Raw genomic sequence first — 13,254 nt, 5'->3', positions numbered from 1 at the left:
GAAGCCCCCGAGCACCTTTTTGAGTGGCCTAACTAGGTTGAGCCCCCAGACCACAAAGGGCCACATGATGGGGATTATCTGGAGTGCCTGGGCCAGGAGGTGAGTTTGCCGAGCGTAGTACTGACACCCTTCGTAGGTGCGTACAATTTGCTCGGCATCGGCTACTGCAGTGGGCCAGTAGAAGCCTTGTCGGAATGCATTCCCAACCAAGGTTCTTGGTGTGGCATGATGACCGCAGACTCCACCGTGGATATCGCCCAGCAGGAGTTTTCCCTGTTCGCCAGGGATACAGAGCTGCAAGATCCTGATGTGACTCTGTTTGTAGAGTTCGCCTTTTACAAGAATGAAGGACTTGGCGCGACGTGCGAGCCGTCGGGCTTCTGTCTTGTCCGCTGGTAGTATGTCGCGGAGGAGGTAGTCGAGGTAAAGCGTTCTCCAGTCAACGGGAGGGTCGGACTCCGCTGCTGGGGCCTCTTCAAGCTCCATAACCTCGGGGTCAGGTGGAGCAGTTGGCGGATCGGCCCCTGGGGTCAGACTAGATGGGCCATCGTCGGCTTGTTCCGACCCCGGGTAGCGTACCGAGGGTTTGTGTTGATCACTGGAAAAGACACCTGCCGGGGCTGGCTCTCGGCCGAACGCTGCTTTTGCGAGCGTGTCGGCTGCTTCGTTGAGGCGCCTTGGGATGTGATTGAGTTCGAGGTCGTCGAATCTGTCCTCCAGCCATCGAACTTCTTGACAGTATGCCTCCATCTTGGCGTCGTGGCAGCATGACTCCTTCATGACCTGGTTGACAACCAGCTGGGAGTCGCCCCTGACGTCGAGGCATCGGATGCCCAGCTCGATGGCGATTCGTAGGCCGTTGATGAGCGCTTCGTATTCTGCAGTATTTGTTTGATGAGGGCAAATAGAGCCAAACCATGTACCTCATTTGGACCCCGAGGGGAGATACAAAAACTAGTCCTGCTCCGGCGCCCTTCTTCATCAGCGATCCGTCGAAGTACATTGTCCAGTACTCTTGATCGACGACCGCTAGTGGCATCTGGACCTCGGTCCACTCTGTGATGAAGTCAGCCAGTACCTGAGATTTGATCATTGTTCGGGGGGCATAAGAAATGCCCTGATCCATCAGCTCGAGTGCCCACTTTACGGTTCTTCCCATAGCGTGCTGGCTACAGATGACCTCACCGAGGGGGAACGATGTCACTACTATCATAGGGTGTGACTCGAAGTAGTGGTGTAGCTTTCTCTTGGTGATGAGGATGGTGTAGAGGAGTTTCTAGATTTGGGAGTAGCGGGCTTTGGAGTCGGATAACACCTCACTGATGAAATATACAGGGCGCTGCACCCTGAAGGCGTGCCCCTCTTCCTCTCACTCTACCACTAAGGCAGAGCTAACCACCTGGGTGGTGGCCGATATATACAGTAGGAGGGATTCTCCGTTGCATGGAGGAACTAGGACCAGAGGTTTAGTTAAAAATTGCTTAACCATGTCAAGCGCCTCCTGAGCCTCGGCTGTCCACTCGAAGCGGTCAGATTTCTTCAAGAGTCGATAAAGGGGGAGTCCTTGTTCGCCGAGGCGTGAAATGAATCGGCTGAGGGCGGCAAGGCACCCTGTGATCCGCTGAACCCCCTTTATGTTTTGGATCAGGCCTATCTTTGCAATGGCTGATATTTTTTCTGGGTTGGCTTCGATGCCGCGCTTGGAAACAATGAAGCCGAGCAGCATGCCCCTCGGAACCCTAAAAACACATTTTTTGGGATTGAGTTTGATGCTGTTTGCCCAGAGTTTCGCAAAGGTTTTTTCAAGATTGGCGACAAGGTGGTCAGCTCGCTTGGACTTGACTACGATGTCGTCGACGTAGGCGTCTACGGTCCGCCCGATGAGGTCTCCGAAGCAACTGAGCATACATCGCTGGTAAGTTGCCCCATCGTTCTTCAGACCGAACGGCATTGAAATGTAGCAAAACGATCCGAAGGGGGTGATAAAAGATGTCGCGAGCTGGTCGGACTCTTTCATCGCGATCTGGTGGTAACCAGAGTATGTGTCAAGGAAACATAGGGTTTCGCACCCCGAGGTGGAATCGACTATTTGGTCTATTCGTGGTAAAGGAAATAGATCCTTTGGACACACCTTGTTGAGGGCTGTGTAATCGACACACATTCTCCATTTCCTGCTCTTTTTTCGCACAAGAACAGGATTTGCTAACCACTCTGGGTGGTGTACTTCCCTGATGAACCCAGCAGCTAACAATTTTGCTATCTCTTCACCGATGGCTCGGCGTTTTTCCTCGTCGAAGCGGCGCAGGCGTTGTTTCACTGGCTTAGAGCCTGGGAGGATCTAGAGAGTATGCTCGGCGACCTCCCTCGGGATGCTCGGCATATCCGAGGGTTTCCACGCAAAGATATCTTTGTTATCATGGAGGAAGTCGACGAGCGCACTTTCCTATTCGGAGGAGAGCGCGGTCCCAATACAGACTTTTTTGCCCTCGGAGTTGCTGGGGTCCAAGAGGACCTCCTTGGGTCCTTCCACCGATTCGAACGACCCGGACGACCTCTTCGCGTTGGGTGCCTCTTCAACGACCTCCTCCCTAAGGGTGGCGAGCTCTTCGGATGCGATGACCGCGGATGCGTGTCCGTAGCATTCGACTTCGCACTCGTAAGCGCGCTGAAAGGAGGTGCCGATGGTGATGACCCCGCGGGGGCCTGGCATCTTCAGCTTAAGGTACATATAATTGGGGACGGCCGCGTAGCATGCTCATCCTAGGATGGTGTGGAAAGTCCTCGGGAATCCCACTACGTCAAAGGTGAGGGTCTTAGTTCGATAATTGGACCAATCCCCGAAAGTGATGGGCAGATCGACCTGCCCCAGTGGCACGGCCTGCCTACCAGGCATGACGCCATGGAAAGGTGCTCGGACGGGGCAGAGGTTGGTTCGGTCGACACCCATCTCGTCGAGCATCTTGGCGTACATGATGTTGAGGCCGCTGCCTCCGTCCATCAGTACTTTCGTGAGCCGCTTTGGACCGACGATCGGATCGACGACAAGCGGGTACCTTCCCGGGTGTGGGACGGCATCCGGATGGTCGGTCCGGTCAAAGGTTATGGTGGATTCCGACCACCGGAGGAAGGCAGGTGTGGTCGGTCCGGCTGTATAGACCTCACGGCACGCGACCTTCTGGTAGTGCTTGGAGTCGTAGGCCGTTGATCCTCCGAAGATCATGAGGGCACCGGTCGGTGTTGGGAAGGTGTCGTCCTTCTCCTCTGCGTTGTCTGTGGTGGGAATAGGTTCCTTCCCCTACTCCCCTTTGTTAAGGCCCTGTACAAGTATTTGTGCATGAGGCCGCAATCCTTGTATAGATACTTGGCTGGGAAGGCATGGTTTGGGCATGGCCCCTCAAGCATTTTCTCAAAGTGGTTCGGAGTGCCCTCCGTGGGCTTCCAGCCACCTTTGCGGTCGGCAGCAGCTACGAGCGAGTTGTCGCACCGTTGCTTCTTATTTTTCCTTTTGGCGGGACGGTTGGAGGCGCCTTCGCCGGCGTCCTCGTCCCGCCTCGTCTTTTCATCGGAGCGATCGAAGATGGCTTCGACCGCCTCCTCTCCAGAGGCGTGACTGGTGGCGATGTCTAGGAGTTCCTTGGTAGTCCGTGGGCCACTGTGTCCTAGCTTGTGGACCAGGGATTCGCAGGTTGTCCCGAATAGGAAGGCTCCTATCACGTCGGTGTCGGCGATGTTAGGGAGCTCGTTGCACTGCCGAGAGAAGCGTTGGATGTACTTGTGGAGGGTTTCATCGGCCTTCTAGCGGCAGTTCTTGAGGTCCCATGGGTTTTCAGGGCATTTGTACGTGCCCTGGAAGTTGCCCACGAAGATCTCCGTCAGATCCGCCCAACTTTGAATGGCGTTGGACGGTAGGTGCTCCAGCCATGCTCGTGCCGAATCGGCCAAGAACAGCGGGAGATTGCGAATAATGAAATCGTCATCACTCGCACCACCGGCCTGACATGTAAGCCGATAGTCTTCGAGCCAAAGCTTAGGATTTGTTTCGCCAGAATATTTAGGGATATTGGTAGGTGGTCGATACCTTAGCGGGAACGGAGCGTTGAGGATGTGTCGGCCAAAGGCCTGAGGGCCTGGCAGGCCAGGGCTCGGGCTTCGATCCTCGCTGTTGTCATAGCATTCGCCACGTCGGGGATGGTAGCCACGGTGGGCCGCCTCTCCTACGTCGCCGTGGACGCGCCTGCGGGTGTCGATGGTGCTGCGCACATCGCGGTCGTGGCCGAGACGTTGATGCACCGGGAAGGCGGAGGGCTGCTTGCCGCCTAGCGATGTTTGGTGAACAGACGCGTCCTTGGTGGGACGCACTGAGGGCATGCGCTAGCTGGTGTCGGGTTCGCATCATCGAGACAACGAACTTTCCACCTGCTGTGCCGCTGCACGCTCGAGCAATGTGCGAATTTCTCAGCGGGCGCGGCGATCCTCAGACGTCGTGGCCTCTGGTAGGCCATGCAGCAAGGCGGTTGCTGCGGCGATGTTTTGGCTCACCCGAGCGAAGTGAGGAAGGGTCCTGTCGTCGGTGAGGATCCTTTGGTGTACGGTGCGGGCCGTGGCGCGTGCGCACCCCCTGTCTTTGCGGCGTTCAATCTCACGATTGATGTCCGCGTATTCCTAGACAAGCCCTTGTCCGGCCTCATCAATCTCCAGCTTGTGGGCCCTCAGCTGCTCCATCCTTAGGTGAGATGGGGCTATCGTGTCTTCCCTAGATCTGCCATCAGGGTTGTTTGTCGGGGTGACCTCTTCTCTGGAGACACTTTCGACGTGCCCCTCGGTGGTCTGCGCTATGAAGCATTCCCAGGAAGGGTGGTGGCTCCCCCTACTGGAGTCTGAGCTGGATAACGATCCTAGCTCCTCATTGAGGAGCCCATAGAGAGTCTCCGTATCATGCTCAATCGTCCCCACGAACTCGCTGTCCGTGGGCAGCTAAACCATACGTAGTGCAAGAAAGTGGCCAGCGGTTGCCGCAGCGTTGCAGAGACCGAACAGAAACGCTGTCGGGGTGCTTCGTACGGGGCCTTCTGGAAATAGAGTGACGTTGTGTGAGGCCTCCCTGGATAACTAGGGTCCAAGGGAGTTGCCTGGTGGGCCCTCAAGTCTCAGACGGCTGAGGTTGATGGAAGGGAGAGACTGGGTGGCCATGTGGGTCTGCGCCAGTTCTCCTCCTAGTGTGACGATGAAATCTAGGTCACCGAAACACACATGTGCGCCTGGGGCCCAACTGATCGCGTGGGTGGCCATCTGAGGCCTGATTTGGAACACGCAAGCCCCTACCTGGCGTGCCAACTATCGGTGTTTCGTGCAAGCCTCGGCAAGTAAATTTATAGTAATGCGCGTTAGGCTCAGATGGTGCGCTAAAGGACACAAGATTTATACTGGTTCGGGCTGAATATCCCTACGTCCAGTTTGTTTCTGCTCGTGTTATTAGCACCGTGAATGGTTCGTAGTAGGGGATACAAACGATCGAGAGAGGGACAGGTCCCAAGTCTCTGATGGAAGGGTCGAAAGGAGGCCAAGAGCTTTGTAGCAGCTTGACTGTGTGTCTTGTGTTGTTCGGTTCCTCCCCTTTTGTTGGAGGAAGCGCATCCCCTTTTATAGATGAAGGGGACGGCTTTACAAGGGTGAGGACTTAGATGCGTACTCCACCTAGCCTTGTGGCTCACGTCTACCTAGCTCGGTTACCCATTCTAATGGGTGTGAAAGGATGATAAGCACCTACAACACTGTCGATGCCCCTATAGAATGTCAGGATGTTTGCAGAATACTGCCCTACACAGGGTATGGGCCGCAGTACAGTGGTTTTGACTTATAAACCTGGCCTAGCCTTGCTCCGCATGCCTCCTGGCTCCTATGAGTCTCTATCGGAGGGACGTGGGGTCAGGGTCCGAAATAGCGCCATGGGCAAGGTCTTCTGATTTGGTGGACCCGAGGGGTCAGGAAGCGGGCGCCGCTCCCTTGGGTCCATAGCGTGGTGACGGAATATCCATCATTCGTGGAGATAGCAAATCCTTTTTCTGGAGCGTAGTGGTTGTCGTATATCTTCATCGGGTTCCATGTCCCAGAGCTGAAGGCGGCGCCTACAACTCTACAGGGTGAGGGGCACGCGTCTGCAATACCTTTTGGGCTCTGCGGTGCCCGGAAGGGTCTAAAGCACCCGTACAGTCGTTCCCTGGCAGTACCTTTCCTGCTAGGGCGCAGGGTATGGTCCTTGAAGCCATGGTTGACCCGAACATCTTGTCTTGCTCTGTACCCATCATCATGAGGGAATGAAGGAGAAGTTATCAGGTAAGATGAAACCAGCCTTTGGACATCGAACGGGGGCGAGGTTCGTCCTCGGTCGTCGGGTGAGACAGAGTCTAGTCCTTATCCCTTAGGCATGACCGAGCCCACCCCTCGGGGGTCAGGTGGGGCGGAGTCTATCCCTCAACCCTCGGGCGAGGCGGAGCTGTCCTGAAGACGTCGGGCGGAACAGAGGCCCGCCCTTAGCCCTCGGGCGAGGCGGGGCTGACCCAAAGACGTCGGGTGAGGCGGAGACTAGCCCTTAGCCCTCGGATGAGGCGGGGCTAGCCTAAAGGCGTCGGGCGAGGCGAAGACCAGCCCTTAGCCCTCGGGCGAGGCGGGGCTAGCCTAAAGGCGTTGGGCGAGACGGAACCAAACTTCCGTCATTCGGGCAAGAAACGTAGCGGCGCCCTTGCCCGTCCAGAAGTTTTTAACGTTCGATGGTTATTGGTTCTACCTCCTGGGGTACCCTAGTATTAGGTCCCCGACAATATTCGTTCGACATAACCATCTAAGTCACAGGAGAGTAAGAATCCCTTGGACGCCTCTGTCTCTTCGGATTTGTAGGCAACACATTAGGAGTGTAGCCAACGTTGGTGTGGTCGCGTTGCTGGTGCTTACGGCTCGTACCCTGCAAGTATATGATATGCACGATTACTTATAATATTTATGATCGTTAGTTCATAGAGCCTATGTATTTAAAGAAACTACCTTTGTTACTACCTATGAGGCTCCTTGGGTACCAAGCGGGGCACCACATAGCTGATACATGCCGATCTCGTCCTGCTGCCAAGGGTCCCACTGGTGGTGCTGTATACAGAAGCCCGGGGGGTCATCATCGTCGTCATCGTCATCCTTGTCATCCTCGTTTGTAGGGTCCTTCCTAACACTATAATGTGGTGGTGTATGCAGAGCGGAAGTGGCACCTATGAACGACTGAGAAGAGCCGGCTGATGTCCTCAAAGAGCCAGAAGATGTGGCACCCAACCGCGCTGGGTAATCGGGTTCCACCCAAGGAGTGTCAATGCAGCTCAACTTCTGAGCTAGCTTCCTGCAGCTCCGCTTCACCTTCTGCATGAATAGACGTTAAAGTTAGTGCATTTCCCAAACGCATATACACTAAAAAACATTTTTGGAACGAACAAGTTTATGTTTACCTCCACAAAAGCCTCGAGAACGCCTGGCCCCTGCCCTCTAGACTCGTGAAGCTAAAACGCTGCTTCATTGGACAGCCTTGACAATTGTGTCGCCTAAGTATAGAAACACGATTGGACAGTTTTAGTACACATACTTAATACCAAATGGATAATAAATTGTACCATTCAAGTATCTTACCACGTATCTTTGAAGCGGGGCTCTCTGTAGTTGTGTGTCATCCCTGGTGGCAACGTCATACACATCTTCAATCACATCTTCCTCGTCGTCCTCGTCAATCACCTCCTTAGTGTACGAGGGCTTAATATGTGTCCTCATAGACCTATGAAGCCACCGCAGGTACTCGTCGAAGGTGTGCTGGTCATGTGGGGGACCCGCACCGACCGGCTATCGGTCCCTATTCTGCCACAACTAGATGTACGCGTTGTGTGTCATGCGCCAATCCTTGGTCTTGTACCTCTTCCTGCAGTCATACCTGCAACAAAATGATTGTTAGTTGTACCATACACACCTTTGAATTGTAGCTTTGTTATTAATCGATAGCGCACCCATGTAATTCTTGGTTGGTGGAATAAAGTGGTGGTGGGTAGCCTGTCATTCTTCCAAACTACCTGCAAACCCTGATGGGCAAGTGAATCTCGACCACGTGGAAGAAAATAAGAGGGACATTACAGCGATACTCGTCTAACTCATCCCTAGTGACAGGACTCAGATAGTCCTAGAGCTTCGGAGCATCCCAAGGACACCAATGCACCTGAACATTTCATAATTGAGTTAGGTTGTGATATAGTGTACATCGAACAAGACACATGTATGATAGTAAAGATAGCGTAACCTGGTGCTATGTCAGGACGTCGAGACAGTCCGTGTACTCCCTGTACTTGCGCCTCGCATTCCCTCTAACTAACTCTGCTTGCATCTAGATATACAGAGCTGTAGGCAGTGTATCCTGCCCGTTCCAATGCTGCATTAAACACGATAATGAATTAGCCATTAATAATTTTATCATATATAACTATCTCGAAGAATACAGTGAACCAAAGTACTTACAGGGAAACCAGTAACAACGGGCCTCCCAACGGGCCATCATTTCTAACACCAAACCTAGAGTAGGTAGGAGCAACCCCCAAGGTTCGCATACCCTGAGGTGCGATGGCAGGCAACACATAGCTATAGACACGTCCATGCTAGGACCATGCTGCCCCAGCTGTATGCCGCTATGTTATCCCACGACTGGCGTAGTATGTCAAGAAAGATATAGCTAATGGTGTTGCTCGAGGCGTCTAGGAATAGGAAAGCACCAAGGAAGTGCCAGAGCCACACTCTAGCGAACCTATCAATCTGATCCTCATCAGCCTGTGGGTCCAAGTAATCAAAGCGCTCTATGATCCACGATGATGAAATACCAAAACTTTTCCTGAAATTCACCAAAGAAAATGAGACCCGATGGCTGCAGGAAAGCAATACAAGTATTAAATAGGCTTGAATTGCTCACTTATTTTTCTTGGAAACCTCGTCATCCTGTGGAAGAAAGCTAGTGAACTGAGCCACCAGCTCCCTTTAGTGATCGTTGTCAACTATACCTGTCACTGGAAGTCCCCCCAACCGAAGGCCAAAAATAGCCTTCACGTCCTGCATGGTCAAGGTCATCTCGCCGTAAGGTAGGTGGAACGTGTGGGTCTTAGGCCTCCATCTGTTATAAGAATAGAATGACCGTTAGTTACCTCAAATTTGTTATAAGAATGTTTATGTATAATGAAGGCACTCGCACCTATCTACAGCTGTAGTAAGTAGTGCTGGGTCAAGAGGTGAAAGACCGTAGTTGACAACACAGACAAGCTCGAGGAAGCTGGCACGCCGTATGTACGATGCGTAACGCTCATCCCACTGGTGCGCCCTGGTGTGCGTGCGGGGCCTCAAAGGAGGCAAGGGCACCTCTACGTCGGTGTCAGTCAAGAAGTGTGCTCAGTGCGGGTCATCGTACTCCACCTCAAGAAAGGGGTACAACTGGTGCTGCGTGGGAGGGGCCATCCTATTACAAATTGATAAACAAAGGGTTAGAGTATTCAAATTAACAATATTCAAATTAACATTATGTTGCATTGCAAAATTTGAACTACTTGTTATGCAATAGGAACACAATATGAAAGCACACGTATATATTCAAAGTAATATTAACAGACATATTAAACAACTTCCCTAGGAAAAAAGCAACTTCTATGTATGGACCTGCTGCCCTCGTCTTTTATACCTGCTAGCCTTGTGACCAGGTTCTTTGCAAACGGAGCAAAGATTCCTGCCACGGGTCTCATTGAAGTCTCCCCCTCCATACATGTCTTCGTCGTATCCTCTCATAGCGTCCATGTCCCCCTTGAGTCGCTTCTTCTTCCTCCTACCCTTCCCTATCTTCAATAGGTCTGGATGCGACAAGTAGTCATAACCATGATAAGGTGCCACTGTGTCGGGTCAAGGTAAGGCTCGAAGCTCTTCTCCCATATACTAAGGGTGTTCAAGTGGAGATACAAGGGTGACATGTATGGCAGAGCCTCGAAGTCATATCCGCAGACCCTACAGGCGGTGATCATGTGAGAGTAAGGGGCATGCATGATTTGAGGGACGTTGCAACTTCACTCTACTTCTCAAGATCAACTCGGTAGTTCCGTCCACCATAACATTCACCACCCAATCTTGTGCCACCCTTCCCCCACACACTAAAGACATGCCGCGTGAGGTCCATACGGCTCAGTGGTATGCTGCTTGGCCAATTCCTCGGCCCCTTCAAATGTTCTGTTCTAGCCTTTCCAAATCGGCCATGCTTAGCTAGATTCCTCTGCGCAAGTTCCCACCTCTTGACAAAATATTCGTTGCACTTTTAAAACGAGAACTAAACAATTCTAGACACAGGCAATGACCAAACTCTAGTGAACACATGGTTGAAAGACTCTAACGAGTTGGTGGTCATGATAGCGTACCTGAATCCACCCTCATCATATGCTAACGCCCACTTAGCCTTATGTTCCATCTGCGCCTCGAACCATGCCTTGCCAGCTTTGTTAACCATCTTGTCTAGTTCTCTCTTTATCTCCTTGAACTGGTGCTCTATACATACACAACATAGAGCCTTTATCTTGTGACAAACCTCCTTCTTCCTCTGACGCCGCCAGAAATTAGTGGCAAAATGTCGCATGCACCATCTGTGCACTATAGGCGTGAACCCATCGATATGTTCACTTGCAGCATTAAGAATCCCAGGGTGACAGTCCAAGATCAAACATACAGTGCGAGATGGGCCAAGCACTTGAACACACAGAAGCCACATGAACCATGACCACGATTCATTATTCTCTCCCTCTGCCAAAGCAGAAGCCATGGGTACTATCTGGTCCTCTAGATCAACAACAGCAGCCATCATCAACGTACCCCTATACTTTCTGGTCTGGAAGGTGCCATCAACAAGTACGACTGGCCGACAAAACTAGAATGCATGTTGCGTCTACGCGAATGATCAGAACACACGATACAAGACATGACTCAATGGGTCCCGAAAATACATCCCTCCGGTGTCTAAAAACCATTTCAAGCCAGGGTTGTAGTAATGCATTGCACATAATATCCGGGGAACCCTATTGTACGCTTCCTCCCAGCTACCCTAATGAATAGCCAGGGCAATTTGCTTAGCACGCCAAGCCTTTCTATACTTCACATCATACTTAATGAATCCGGATATGGATATTGTAGCGAAGACACTAAAATGTCGTTATTCTCATCAACGAGCCCCAATATATGACGTGCAAGGTAACGTGCAGTGAGCTGTTGATGATTTTCCTTCCCCTTATTTGATAGGCAAGTGTGGGGTTGGACCACTTTACTTATCCTCCACTTGCCATCACTGTGTCTCTTTTGTGCATTTAACCTCCACATACAACCATTTTTGCATATCACATGGTACCTCAACTCCTGGTCTGAATGAGTGACGATGTATGGCCTATGGTGATACACAACATAGTCTTGAAGGAACAACTTCATCTCTGACATTGTATTGAATATCATCGCCTTGCTAAGGATTTTATTCTTATGGTCATACAATGATTTCCTCCACATCTGCACACCGGTGTCACAGACTACCATATTCGTCATGCTCACATCCCTATAGTTCGGAACGCCACTGAAAGGTACGTTCATCTCCCTTAGTTGGATAAGCTCTGTCTCTGTGTAAGGTGGTGGTGGAACATACTGTTGTGCTTTGCTAATTCTTCCCCATGAATCATAGGGGGTACCACCCTCTACCAAATCTGTGACTAGCCTACCCTGAGCCGGCATAGCATGAAGTACCTTAGTTGGTACTAGTAATGCCATAGCATGAACCGGTACTGGCATGGCATGAACCGGTTGTGGCATACCATCTATACCTCCTTCGTCGTCATTAGATTCCTCTGAATCACTACTAACTACATCACCGATCCTGTCTTCCTCCTCCTACTCCTCCTCTTCCCGTTCGAACTCGTTTACATCGAAGTCATTGTTTATACATCCTACTAGGGTTGAGTGAAGCTGCTCCTATGTCAACTGATCCTCCAAATCCATGTTACCCTGAGTTGGTTCTCCTTCCACCCATAAATCTTATTCATTGCCTCCAAAACCGTCATTGGATGGCCCTTCATGATCACCATGCATCCTGTACCCATTCTCCACCACCACCTCAGGCATGGGCACATTGGAACCTTGGAGCACCGTACTGTAGCAGGACCAGTGAGTAGGGTCGCGCAAGGGCATCAGCACATAGTGTGCCCTAGTCTTCCCACTATCAAACCTCCCCTTCAGTGTGAAATCACTACAAAACTTTGCATTCAAGCGGACACAAACGTCATTGAAGCTAGGAGGTTCATCAAACAATTCCAATTTTTTTCTTCCATATCCTAAAACATACCATCTTCTTTCCTAACACTTTCTCTGTAAAAAACTCAAACACAACAATCTATCTACAAAAGCATTTGACGAAACTTCATCAAGTCATCCAAATCGCCGTATCACGCACTACTAAGTACCGACACTTGAAAACTAGTATCTATACTGACAACCTTTACTACTATAAACTAACTAAATAATAAATACCTAATCAATCCCTAAACCCAAAGTCCTAACTAATAGTAACCTAAACCCTAACTACCTAACCAAACCTTAACTATACTACAACACACAACCTAAACCCTAAAAACTACCTACCTAAATAAACAAATTCACTAACCTAACTATACTAAATCACTAACCCTAACTATCCTAAATCACTAACCCTAACTAAAATAACATTCATAATAACAAGAAATTGAGAGAGGGAGCTACCTTGATATGAGCGGGGACCTTTTGGGGGTCACCCAAGCCGAAGGAGATGGCCGCTGGCGGTGGCTGGCGTAGGCGAGGCGGCGACGCCTAGCGGTCGGCTGTCGGGCTGCGATGGTGGCGCTGGGCGGAGCCAATGGCGGTGGCGCAGGTGGCGGTGGCGTGCGCTGGGGTCGAGGGCGGGCGCAGTGGGGGTGTCATGGGCTTTTACTGGGCCTTACCACGCCACCAGCGCTGGCGCGTCACAGCCGCGCCAAGATGGGTGGCGCGGCATACCCTGCCATGACGACACCACATCATCCTCCCATCGCGCCACCATGCATGGCACAGCACAGACGTTTCGCCGCGCCATGGCAATAGGCGCGGCCAAAAGTGTTAGTTTTGAAAAAAAAATAGTGTTAGATTTAAAATTAGTTTACAAAAAGTGTTAAAAAT

The sequence above is a fragment of the Miscanthus floridulus genome, chromosome 8, assembly GCF_019320115.1.
Source record: "Miscanthus floridulus cultivar M001 chromosome 8, ASM1932011v1, whole genome shotgun sequence".
Lineage (NCBI taxonomy): Eukaryota > Viridiplantae > Streptophyta > Magnoliopsida > Poales > Poaceae > Miscanthus > Miscanthus floridulus.
This window is presented reverse-complemented; position numbering follows the sequence as displayed.